Source organism: Rhinolophus sinicus, chromosome 17, assembly GCF_057876585.1.
Source record: "Rhinolophus sinicus isolate RSI-liver-muscle chromosome 17, RSI-T2T, whole genome shotgun sequence".
Lineage (NCBI taxonomy): Eukaryota > Metazoa > Chordata > Mammalia > Chiroptera > Rhinolophidae > Rhinolophus > Rhinolophus sinicus.
Window position 1 is genome coordinate 2338709 of NC_142517.1, and position 11626 is coordinate 2350334.

Sequence of the window (11626 nt, forward strand, 5' to 3'; positions counted from 1 at the left end):
TCTCACTTTCCTGAAAGGTGGGTGCCAGACTCCCAGCTCCAGGTAGACAAGAGGGGTCCTGGAAGCAGAAGCAGAAAGTGGTCCCAGGCCAGGCAAGCGCTCCCCACACACACACCATCGGGGTGACTCCCCCGGGATCCCCCAGGTCCCTGGCGGCCTCACCCCCTTGCCTCTCACCAGGCCCTTCCACCCCAGCTCCCACTCCCCATCCCCCATTGCCGTCCCCTTTGGCCCTGAATGGCTTCCCTGTCCCTGCCACCTCCCTCCTGGGCTGGGCCTGTTCTCCTTCACCTCCCCAGGGCTGGGCTAGGGGACAGGGAGCAAGGAGCCTGGAACTGCCATCTGGTCCCTGATGTGGATTCCCTGTGGGACACAATGACCTCATTGCCTGGTAGGGGGAAAGGGGAGGGGGAATTAATATCCATATCCACTAGGGGAAAACGAAGAGACAACCTTAAAAACAAAACAAAAACTCCTACCCCCAGAAATATTCCCAATTTCCTAAATCACAGAAGCCAGCTGTCTTCTTAGTCCCTGAATCCTTGAGTGGATTACCATGGTCCTTTGCTTCTCAAGGGCAGTGGACTTCACATCCCCACCTCTGAGAAGCTCCTTCTGACCTGTGTCCACGTGTGTATTGGCTTGGAAGGGTTACCAAGGTGCTCTGGCCACTCCTCTGCCACCCTGGGCAGCCACCATGGGCTCCTTAGCAGAAATGGTCTCAGCGTGCATCCCGTGAGTGTTCAGCAGCTGCCTGGGGCGTCCACCATGCTCCAGGCACCCCCGGGGTGCTGGGGGTGCACTGACACGCCAGGCCAGGACGGCCCCATACAGCATTTACAGACCACCCAGGGGACACACATGTCAGGCAGAGTTAAGCAGATGCCCCTATTGTTGTGGGAATGCCGTGGAGGAGCCCCCATCTCTGTGTGTTGCATGCCCCTGGTTCCCCCATGCAACCATTCCTCGGGAGATGGCCGGAGCTGCTCTCGTGGCTCTAAGCATTCCACAGAGGAGCGTTTTCCTGGATTACCAGTTCCCCGGTTTGGCTAATCCCAACAGTGATTTCTGGAAGGAAAGCCTCTGTGCTGAAAGAAATCTGGGGATTCACAGCGCACATGAGCATATTAAAGGCTCTGAGAAGTCCTGCAGTTAGAAACACATGTGATTCTGTTTGCCTTACACTTATGAATAGAATACTTTTAGTTTGTTTAATGTCACATTTTGACATCCCTCGGGATAAGCTTTATGTAATTGTGCCCTCGGGTCACATGGCCGAGGAACAGCCACAGTGGGCGCCTGTGAGGACAGAACACTGCCCAAAGCCCAAGTGAGGGCCTCGCATGTGTCAGACCTGACACGTTATCACTGCAATGAACCCTCGTAGATATGGTAGATTTGTCTTCACTCCCCTGCCAACAGCCAGAATGGCCCACTGAATCATGCATGATTCATTAATCTTAATTAAAATGCAAATGTATTGCCAACCTTTTCTGACAATTAAAGCCCATTGTGGGAATATGCTTAAAGCTTCCAGGATGATGTTTCTTTTGCTGAAGCAAAACAGCTGACTCTCGGCTTTGCCTGTAGTGGTCCTATTGGTGGATTCACAGCAAGGATGGGCTGGTTACACCTCCCGCACGCACGCACACGCACACCCTGGGCAATGTAGGTCCAGCTATGCCCTGAGCTGCGTCTTACTCAGTGGTACCAGGCCCCCGGATCCCGATTTGGCAAGCGAGGAAAGAACAAATGAGGGAGTAACTTCCGGCAGGAAAGAGCGGTCTTCCCTTTTAGCTTCTCTTCAAAAACTTCAAGTGGGTCAGAAGCACTGTCAGGGTTCCTGCAATCGCCCTTCTGGAAAGAACCAGCCCTGAGCAATTAGGCCAGTCCGTGAGCCAGAGGAGGTTGGAGAGGGGGTGACAGGAACAAGCTCCCTTCCCTGAGCTCACGGGGGTGCTGACTGGGCAGAAGTAGAGCCCCCATTTCGTGCACATGAGCCCCGGCTGCGGTCCCTGAAGCTCCCCTAAGGGTGTGCGAGGATCCGGGGCATCTGCCCAAGAAGCGGGTGCATTTTCCAGAGAAATGGAGCTGGACCTATGCACTGCCCACCCAGTTTCGGAGCTAGGTTGGGGGATGGGTGAAAAGGGTGAAGGGAGTAAGTACAAAGTGCCAGATGTAAAAACAACCACAGGATGGGGCGGCCAGATGGCTCAGTTGGTTAGAGCACAAGCTCTAAACAACAGGGTCGCTGGTTCGATTCCCACATGGGACGGTGGGCTGCACCCCCTGCGACTAAAGATTGAAAATGGCAACTGGACTTGGAGCTGAGCTGCACCCTCCACAACTAGATTGAAGGACAACGACTTGGAGCTGATGGGCCCTGGAGAAACACACTGTCCCCCAATATTCCCCAATAAAATTTGTTTAAAAAAACCCACCAAACAACAAAACAGTCATGGGGATGTAAAGTACAGCACAGGGAATATAGTCAATAATGTGGTAATTACTATGGATGGTGCCAGGTGGGGACCAGACTTACCGAGGGGATCACTTCATGAGTTATCTAAATGTCTAACCACTATGCTGTGCACCTGAAACTAATATAATATTGTGTGTCAACTGTAATTGGAAAATAAATTAATTTTAAAAAAAGAAAAAGAAGAAAATGATGACTTAAAAAGATGGGCAGTGTCTTGAGAACAAATCATGTAATCACTCTTGAGAGATGTTTGCAAAGATTCAAAAGTTAAAATATATATATGGTATTTTATTAATGAACATAAATTTAAATTTTTAGGGAAAGATGCATTTTGAAGGACTTTCAGGCATATGCTTTTTTAAAAAAATAAACGTTATTTTTATAGAGCAGTTTTAGGTTCCCAGCAAAACTGAATAGAAGACAGAGATTTCCCATACACTCCCCACAACACGCACAGCCTCCCCCACCGTCAGTGTCCCCACCAAGTGGAGCGTCTGTTACAACTGATGAACCTACAGTGACACATCGTCGTCACCCAAAGCCCACACTGTGTTCGGCCACTCTTGGTGCTGTGCCTTCTGTGGGTTTGGACAGATGTACAGTGATGTGTGGCCACCATTATAGCATCACACAGAGTAGTTTCACTGCCCTAAACATCTCTGTGCTCCCACTACTCATCCTGACCTCTCCTCCAAACCCCTGGCGCCCCCTGAGCTTTCTGCTGTCTCCATAGTTTAGACGCTTGCTTTTAAGTGAAGCCGTTGACCTGACGATACATGAAAGCCGTCAAGAACAGGAAAAACCACAGGCAAGCAGAAACGGTGTGGGCATGCGTGCTGGGGCAGTGGGTGGGCTCCCCCTGCAATGCTGTGCAGCCCTGGGTCGTGCCTGACTGGCACATGAGGCAGGGGTCCTGTGTCTATGGGTGGCCCCCACAATCTGCAGCGTCTGACTCACAGGAAATGCAACCAATCTTCCCTGGACAAGGGGGATACCCAATTCTGGAGCCCGCTGAACTGGGCTCAGGCCCTGCCTGGGTGCTGACTAGCTGTGTGCCAGTGGCCGGCCAAGGGCACTTCTACCAATGGGGGCCCAGGGCAGCCTTGGCACCCCCACTCTTCATCAGTCACCTCTTGGCCAGTTGCCATGGAGCCCCACTGGCACAGCAGCCTGTCCGCCCACAGGACAGCTCAGCCAGGGGCCAGCCTGACCCTCACTCGCTGCTCTGTCTCTTCACATCCTGTTCCCCCTCCGCTTTGGCTGTTACTGGGCCTTGAGGTCCGGTGGCTGGACTAGGGGAGGGGCTGGCGCCAGGCCTGGAAATTCCTCCATCCTCTGAATTCTTACAGTGCAGAGAGGACTCTGCCGGTTTCCCCATAGCCCGCAGGTGGTCGTCCAGGGGGTTTCCTCGGTCTGCTGGGCTCTGGAGGCCCACACCCTTGGTCAGGCCCCTGGCCGTGCCCAGGGCTGGGTTGGGCCTTGTGAAGCGGGCACCTGCTTCTTCCAGCCAGCAGCGGGGACCAGGGCCTTGGCAGCTGGCAGGGCCTCTCCCGGGTCAGGACCCCAAGGTGCGTTCGCTTGTTTCAAGGCATCTCTGGGCCACACTCCCAGTGTCACTGTCCTCAGGTTATGGCCCTTCTGACCCACAGCAACCAACCTGGTGACAACAGAGAGGAGAGGAAGCGAGACAGGAGGGGAGGCAGGCCTTGCGTAGGCCACGTTCTCAACGTGTTGTCATCTCAGGCGTGGGGGCTCCCTGAAGGGGTGCTGGGCCCTTTGTCCCTCCCTAGGACCAGCAGGTGACTCGTGAGGGAGCTCCCAGCCACGCCTCCACGCAGTGACCGTCAGGATGCAGGAATGTGGGATGCGGGTGGGCCGGTCCATGACCCAAACAGCCCCGTCTTGTGAGCACACTGAGCCCCCCCGCAGGCCGTGCCCTCAGGGGTGACGGCTGCCTTCTAGGCTTCCTCCTTCCAGCTGTCATAGGGGAGGGCCCGTCAGGCTAGGGGAAGCTGAGCTGGCCTCTGTCACCCAGAAGTGGGAGGACGCCTGGCTGTTTGCGGGCTTCCTGACTCCTGTATGACCAGCACCCCACTCCTCCTCCCCTCAGGATATAGGACAGGCCAGCAGCTCTGCAGGGGCTTCTTTGGGCACAGCCACCAGAAAATCCCAGGTCTTCCTGTAGCTGCGGTCTCAGAGGACGTTTTCTCTGAGCACTGATGTACCACAGGGAGCCACCGTCTGGCTACACTTGCTGCTGGGGACACACATTTTGCACGGTTGCCATCTGATGGGACAGGGTCAACCAGCGTGAAATGAGGAGGGATGGGGCAGGGGGGCATTTTAAGGCCCTGCTCACTGTTGGTTCTGTCCCACTGGAAGCAGACACGCTGTGCCGGGGGCCCTCGAGCCGCACGCCTGCTTAGCTGGTGTCATGGATGAGAGGGAGTCAGAAATGAGGTCCTGACAGGTGACACGAGAGCAGAGGGAAACCGCCTGGACTGAGGACACAGAGGCCTTTGGCCCAGGAAGCAAGTCTAGAAAATCGTGGCAAAGATGGATAGCAAGGGAAGGCCAATACCTCCCGATGTGCCCAGGGTGAGCCGGCAACCAGCGGACCCCAGGCAGGTCCAGCGGCGGTGTGCTGGCCGCCATATGTATTCGCAAGGTCCTCCTTTATCCCAAGGGGCGCGGCTTGGACCATAAATGACAGGGCCGCCCAGGTCACGCTCCACCATAAACATGATTCCAGGGGATTGCTTCCCCTCGAGAAACCTGACATGCAAAATCCCATCTTCCTAAACAAGGAAAATAGGAAAAAGGGACTCACTTTCCTAGGACTTTTTTTTTTTTTTCCAGAAAAGAACACCTGTAATTTGCCAGAACACCGAAAGCCACTTGCCTGAGTGCATGTACTGTGTGATTTGCTCTTTCAAACTGAGACAGTGTTTTAGGAACACGTCCAGCCCATGAATGAACCCTTTTGTCCTCCGGGAGCCCCCAAAGGCAGCAGGGGCGGCTGGCTGGGAGCAAGTGCCCATGTGGCTCCTTTGGGGCGTGGAGCCCGTCACTCAGGAAGTAGCCCCTGGGGGAGGGGTGTGGGGGAGCTGCACCCTGCTTGCAGCCTGTGACACTGGTGAAGTCCTCTGGGCAGTTGACGTGGGGAGCGAGGGTGACGCTGTGTGTGACGACAGACATACTCGTCGTGAAATGTGACACTAGAGGGAAGAAGGCCTGTGAGAAAGTACACGAGGAGAGAGATCCTCTGGACATTTTTATTTTCCCCTGGAAAACAAGCCGACCCTTCTGAGCCGTGATTCAGAGTCCCACGCTGCGCCTAAATTAAGCAGCTGGGGTGGGTGACATCTGCCTGCCCACCACAGGGCCCCAGGTGGCAGGGCGCTCTCCCTCCAAGGAAGACAGAGAGGGCTTATGGACAGGCTGGGGAAATTAGGGAGCCACAAATTAATGACTCCTCTGTTGTCCTGTGCGAGAGGGACAGAAGGGAGCCGGACTCCAGCTCTGCAGACTGCACTCCAGCCGCTGCCCGCCTGCTGGCCAGGAGGGAGCCGTCTGGCGGGGCTGGGTTTGCTACCTTTCATGCAAGGCCAAAGGAATCAATAAAGGCCAAGGCCGGCTAGTGCTGTAATCCTTTCTGACCTCCCCACCCCCGCCCCACGCCCACTCTTGGCTAAAAGTTAAGCAGCTGGTCTGATTTAGTCGTCACGGCGGAGTGTGCCCGCATGTTATACATGTATTGTCACCTGAATGCACACAGGACCAGTCCCAGGCTGGTATAAACAGAGGCTGTGGGGAACTGGACCCGCCGGGCTGCACTGTGGGCTCAGAGTGTCATTCCGGAACCCACATCCCCCTGCACCCCCACCCCAGCCCGCTCTCCTGAACATGGACATTAGAACTCAAGACGGCCAGACCCTCCATTGTCCCACCCTGAGGGACAGGGCCACCACCCAAACCAGCGTGACCAACCACATCTGCACGGTTTGGGAACTACAAACAATGAACGAGCAGGGCTGCTGGGCGGCCATGGGTGTGCTGTGTTTGCTCACACGCAGAAGGTTTTTAAAGAGGCCACTTTGTGCAGACAAACTCTCGCCCTTGATCTCTGCAGGACAGAGGTGGTCAGGGCGTGCCTGGCCCCAGACACAGCTGGTTCCATCACAGTCGTGTGGTACCACTTTTGTTCTAACTCAAGGGGAAATGGCATCTCTCTGTCTTTGTGTCCTGCGCATTGGAAGCAACGGTGGAAAGTGCACCTGCTGTACAATGCTCAGGTGTGGGAGTGTTCCGAGCTTCCCTTCCACTCTGCTCGGTGCTGTGCAAAGGGCACATGTGAGCCAGAACTTTCCAGAGCTGTGAGGAGGGTCTGTGGGCAGGCGGGGCCCAGCCCATCAGGAGAGGAAGAGATTCAAAGCCACATCGGGCGTTTCATTTATACATCATGGGTCTGTAAGACGGGGAGGGTGGGTAAGTGTTGGGTCTGCCTCAGGGTCTCCAAGGAGACCACGGTGGTGCAACGGACTTGTGAACTGTAGGGCCCTGTGCAAATGCTGGCTGTGAATTGCTGCTCGAGTTTGTAACTATGCCAGAGACGCCAGACTACGCAGGGCTGCAGGCAGCTTTCCTTGTTGGCCTGGGCCTGAGTAAGACTCCATGAGCGTGGGTTAGAGGATGGTTACGTGGAGACCAGAATCGTCATTGTCACGTCACCATCACACCTGGGCCCACCCTGGTGCTCTGGTGATTAGGAGTGGTGGTGAGTGGCAGGTCTGGGACCTGGGGGAATAGGAACCATGTGCTATGCCTGAGCATTGCCGTGAATGACAGCCGGGACAGACCGCTGGCTACCCCTGAGGGGCTCCCATGTGGGCCTGGCAGAGGTCTGATTTAGTCGTCACGGCGGAGTGTGCCCTCATGTTATAGGGGAGAAAACTGGGGCGCAGAGAGCTAGACGAACCTGCACACTGTGAATGAATGCTGCTAAGAGGTGGCGCTGAGACGGCTTGCACTGGGCCATGCGGTCTGCGGCTTCCAGACGCCCGTGTGTGTCACACCTGAGGCCCATGGTGCTTTCTTTCAGTGAGGTTGGCTGGACCTCACTTTTCAGGACTAGCAGCTTCTTTTGTAGAAGCCACAGACCTTGCACACACACCACAGCACAGTAGGCGGTCAGGGAAGCTGGGCGGCTGCCCGTGTTGCCTGGGAATGTCTTTTCTTTCCTTCTGCACCTTGCAGTGGGAGCCCAAGGAGTCCACGCTGTCATCCAGAGGCTGAGTCACATCACCGGGGTAAAGCTGCAGGAACTCTCACACTGTCAGACACCCGAGCCCTGCAGTGGCTGACTGTTTACAGGGCCACCAGACATGGTCTCCGCTGAGAATAGGGTGGGAGTGAGGGGACCCCTGCCAGCAGCCAGTGATGGGAAAGGTTGGGGAGACAGGGCCCAGCCAGGCACACAACTCACTTTTGGGGGAGCTGGGAGGTCTGATGTGCAGGTACCTCAGCGAAGACAACAGCGTCTGTGCCTTACCTGGGAGTGGTGTCTGGTCCTCACCCAGAGGCCACGGCCCTGGATGCCCCTGGGGCTGTACTCTGTCACTCTGAGTTCCTGCTCTCATCCTCCGGGAACTCCAGCCTCCCTGCCCTGAGCGCCCCGGGAGCGGTTATGCACCATAGGCTCTCCTTCTCTGTGGGCAGTAACCCCATCACCCCTTCAGGACTCACAACGTCAAGAAAGTACGAAGACCCATGTCCCACTTTAAAGTACCTAGCTGAAAGGCAAACACTAGCGTCAGCATGTTGCAGCGAAATCCACGTCTTGAAAGCTAGTGATTTTTGTACACAATTAACAATCCGATACTTGGATCTAGAGTGGGCCTCCTGCGGGCAGCCCACAGCTGGCTAAGTTCTAGAGTTCTAGGTCTTACCAGGCCCAGACGTTCAGGGCTGCTGCACTTCACACTGGCACGTTCATGGACCCAAATCGATTGTATTTCCTAGGAAAGGAGTTCACGCTTTTGCTAATGCCTGTCTCCCCAGCATGAGACAACCGCTGAAGGAGACAGAGCGAGCCGAGTGTAGGTGCCATTTGGAGAATGCCTGGGCAGAGGAGTCTCCGCCATGAGCGGAGTTTGGTCTCGGCTTTCCACAAAGTGCTATGTGCCCTGGGTCCATCACTTCGCCTTGAGGGCGTCTGCTCCTTGGGGACCCTCATGTCCAGACGCTAAACTGACATCATCCTGCTCAGAGACAGTGATCAGTTGCTTTCCCACAGAGCTGGGGCTGGTTGTGCCAGCTGGAGCATCCCTGGGCAAGGCAGTGGGTGCTGTTGGCTCCCCCCTTCACCAGGCCTAGCACCCACGCCTCGCAGTACCTGCTGGGGCTCACAGCTGCCAGGCTGTGGAACGGAGTCCTCTCCACAGTACCGCTCACACTCAGCCCCGTGCGACCAGGTCGAAGCTGTCTTTAGCACACGTCTGAGCTTAGCCGTCTTCCCTGTCCAGCCTCTCTCCCTTCCCCCGCATTAGTGCACATGTGTGGCCATAACAACATGGCACTGACGTGGGTGCTTCAGCGAAAGACAGTTATTTTCTCACGACCTGGAGGCTGGAAGTCCGAGGTCCAGCTGCTGCTCGTGTTGGCTGCTCTGAGGCCCTGCTCCTACGACAGCGTCCTCTCCCTGTTCCCCCCTCGGTCTTGTCTCTGTGCTCTGCACCCCGGGACACCCCTCTGTGTGTCCTAATCTCTTCCCGTAAGGACACCAACCCAGTAGAATCCGGGCCCACTCTCACCACCTCATTCTTATGGAATTACCTCTGTAAAGTCTCATCTCCAAATACAGTGGCATTCTGAGGTGTTGGGGGCTAGGACCCCAACATAGGAATTTGTGGGGACATAATTCAGCCCGTAACACTTGGGGATGAGATCCCCCCATAAGTCACTCTCACAAGAATCTCTGTCTCAGGCTTTGCTTCTGGGGAACCCGGCCTGAAACTGGACCCACCCAGCTCCCTGCTCCCAAAGAAAGGAGGGGCCTGCCTTGGTGAGAGTGGGGTAGGTCTGCCATCTGCGCTGAGGGGCCTCGTGGGGAACCCAGCTGCTGGCACTCCTGGGGGTCAGAGAGGACTGCAAGTCTGCAAGAGGGGCGTGGGGGCCAAGTTATTCATTCTTTTGAGTATTTTAAAATGCGGCTTTGTTCAGAAACTGCCCCACTGTGTCCTTTTGTTAACTGAAGTGTAAGATTTCTTCAAACAATAATTGGAGCCATTTAACAATATAAATAATTTGTACTTAATTTGGTCGATAGACACCATTTCTTATTCCTGGAAACTCAGAGGAACAAAATAATTATAAATGACAAGAATGGAGACAGATCACTGCAGGTCTGATCTGGCTTCTTCTTCAGGCTGGCGTTGAAGACGGCCTGCGGGCGGGCGGTGGGGGATGGGGTGGGGGTGGGGGACCCGCTTCAGGCCCAGCCAAGGACAAGGGAGTGGGTGTCCGGTCCTCCTAGCCCCACCTGACTCTACATGGGACTACAAACGATTTAATTTACCTCTCCACTGTTCCATCTGTGAAGCAGAGCTCAGAAAGCCTGCCACGGGAGGCTGTGCAGACAGATACTTCTGTTTTCCAGTAACCTCCCTGCCCGAGATGAAGACATCAGTGCTTGTGGCTCATGCTGAGCAAGCACGGAGTGGACTCAGATCTTCAGGACACCTTCCCGTGTCTCTCTCCTTGTCCCTTGGGCCAGTGGAAGAACTGACTGGATGGGAACAATGTATCTGATGTTAGAGACACAATGATGCCTGGTCCCTGTGAAATAGATACTGTGCAGGCCCCGCCCCCACGCCCACAATGCCACGGTGTGTGGCCTCTGGTCCAGCCATGGTTTGACCTTCCTTTTCTTTAGGGGACTTCTCGTTCTCAAAGGCAGCATGGGGGTTAAGTGGGGATTCAGCTTTGGGTGTAAGACCAAGCCAGCATTGCTAGTTTCTTTTTTATTTTCAAATTAAGGAATGTTTGACAATTAAAAATACACACACACACACACACACACACACACACACACACACACACGGGCTGCCAAAAAAATGTATGCACATTTTAAGAAAGGGAAAAAAAGTATTAAAATTACTCTGATGATAACCACTTTGAGCACCTCTTGCAATTGCAGAAGTCAAAAGTGACTTGTATTCGGGCCGGCCCGGTGGCTCAGGCGGTTAGAGCTCCATGCTCCTAACTCCGAAGGCTGCCGGTTCGATTCCCACATGGGCCAGTGGGCTCTCAACCACAAGGTTGCCAGTTCAATTCCTCGAGTCCCGCAAGGGATGGTGGGCAGTGCCCCCTGCAACTAAGATTGAACACGGCACCTTGAGCTGAGCTGCCGCTGAGCTCCCGGATGGCTCAGGTGGTTGGAGCGCATCCTCTCAACCACAAGGTGGCCAGTTCGACTCCCTCAGGGGATGGTGGGCTGTGCCCCCTGCAACTAGCAACGGCAACTGGACGTGTAGCTGAGCTGCACCCTCCACAACTAAGACTGAAAGGACAACAACTTGAAGCTGAATAGCACCCTCCACAACTAAGATTGAAAGGATAACTTGACTTGGGAAAAAAAAAGTCCTGGAAGTACACACGTTCCCTAATAAAAAAGTCCTGTTCCCCTTCCCTAATTTAAAAAAAAAAACTAAAAAAAAAAAGTGACTTGTATTCATCTGTTGTTATCGGTATATATTGAGCACTACAATTTAAATAGTTTTTTTCTTTCTTAAAATGTGTCTGCATATTTTTGGCACTCTCTGTATGTGGTGTACAATTTGATGATTTGATATATATATACATTGTGAAATAAAAACCATAAATAAGCTAATTAACATATCTGTCACCTCAGATAGGTTCCCTCGCTCTCTCCCTTCCTCCCTTCCTTTTGAATTTGAGATCTTCTCTCTTATTTGAATTTGCTGGTCAAGGATTCTGTCCATGGGCTAAACTGAGACCCTTGGACAACCGGGCAGTGAGAGCCTTCACACCCATGGCTGTTCTCGCACACTGTTCCTGAGGTCATGGAGTGGTGTGTCTCAGCTGTGTCAGAGGGATGGAGCCGACTGGTTCGGCACTGCATGG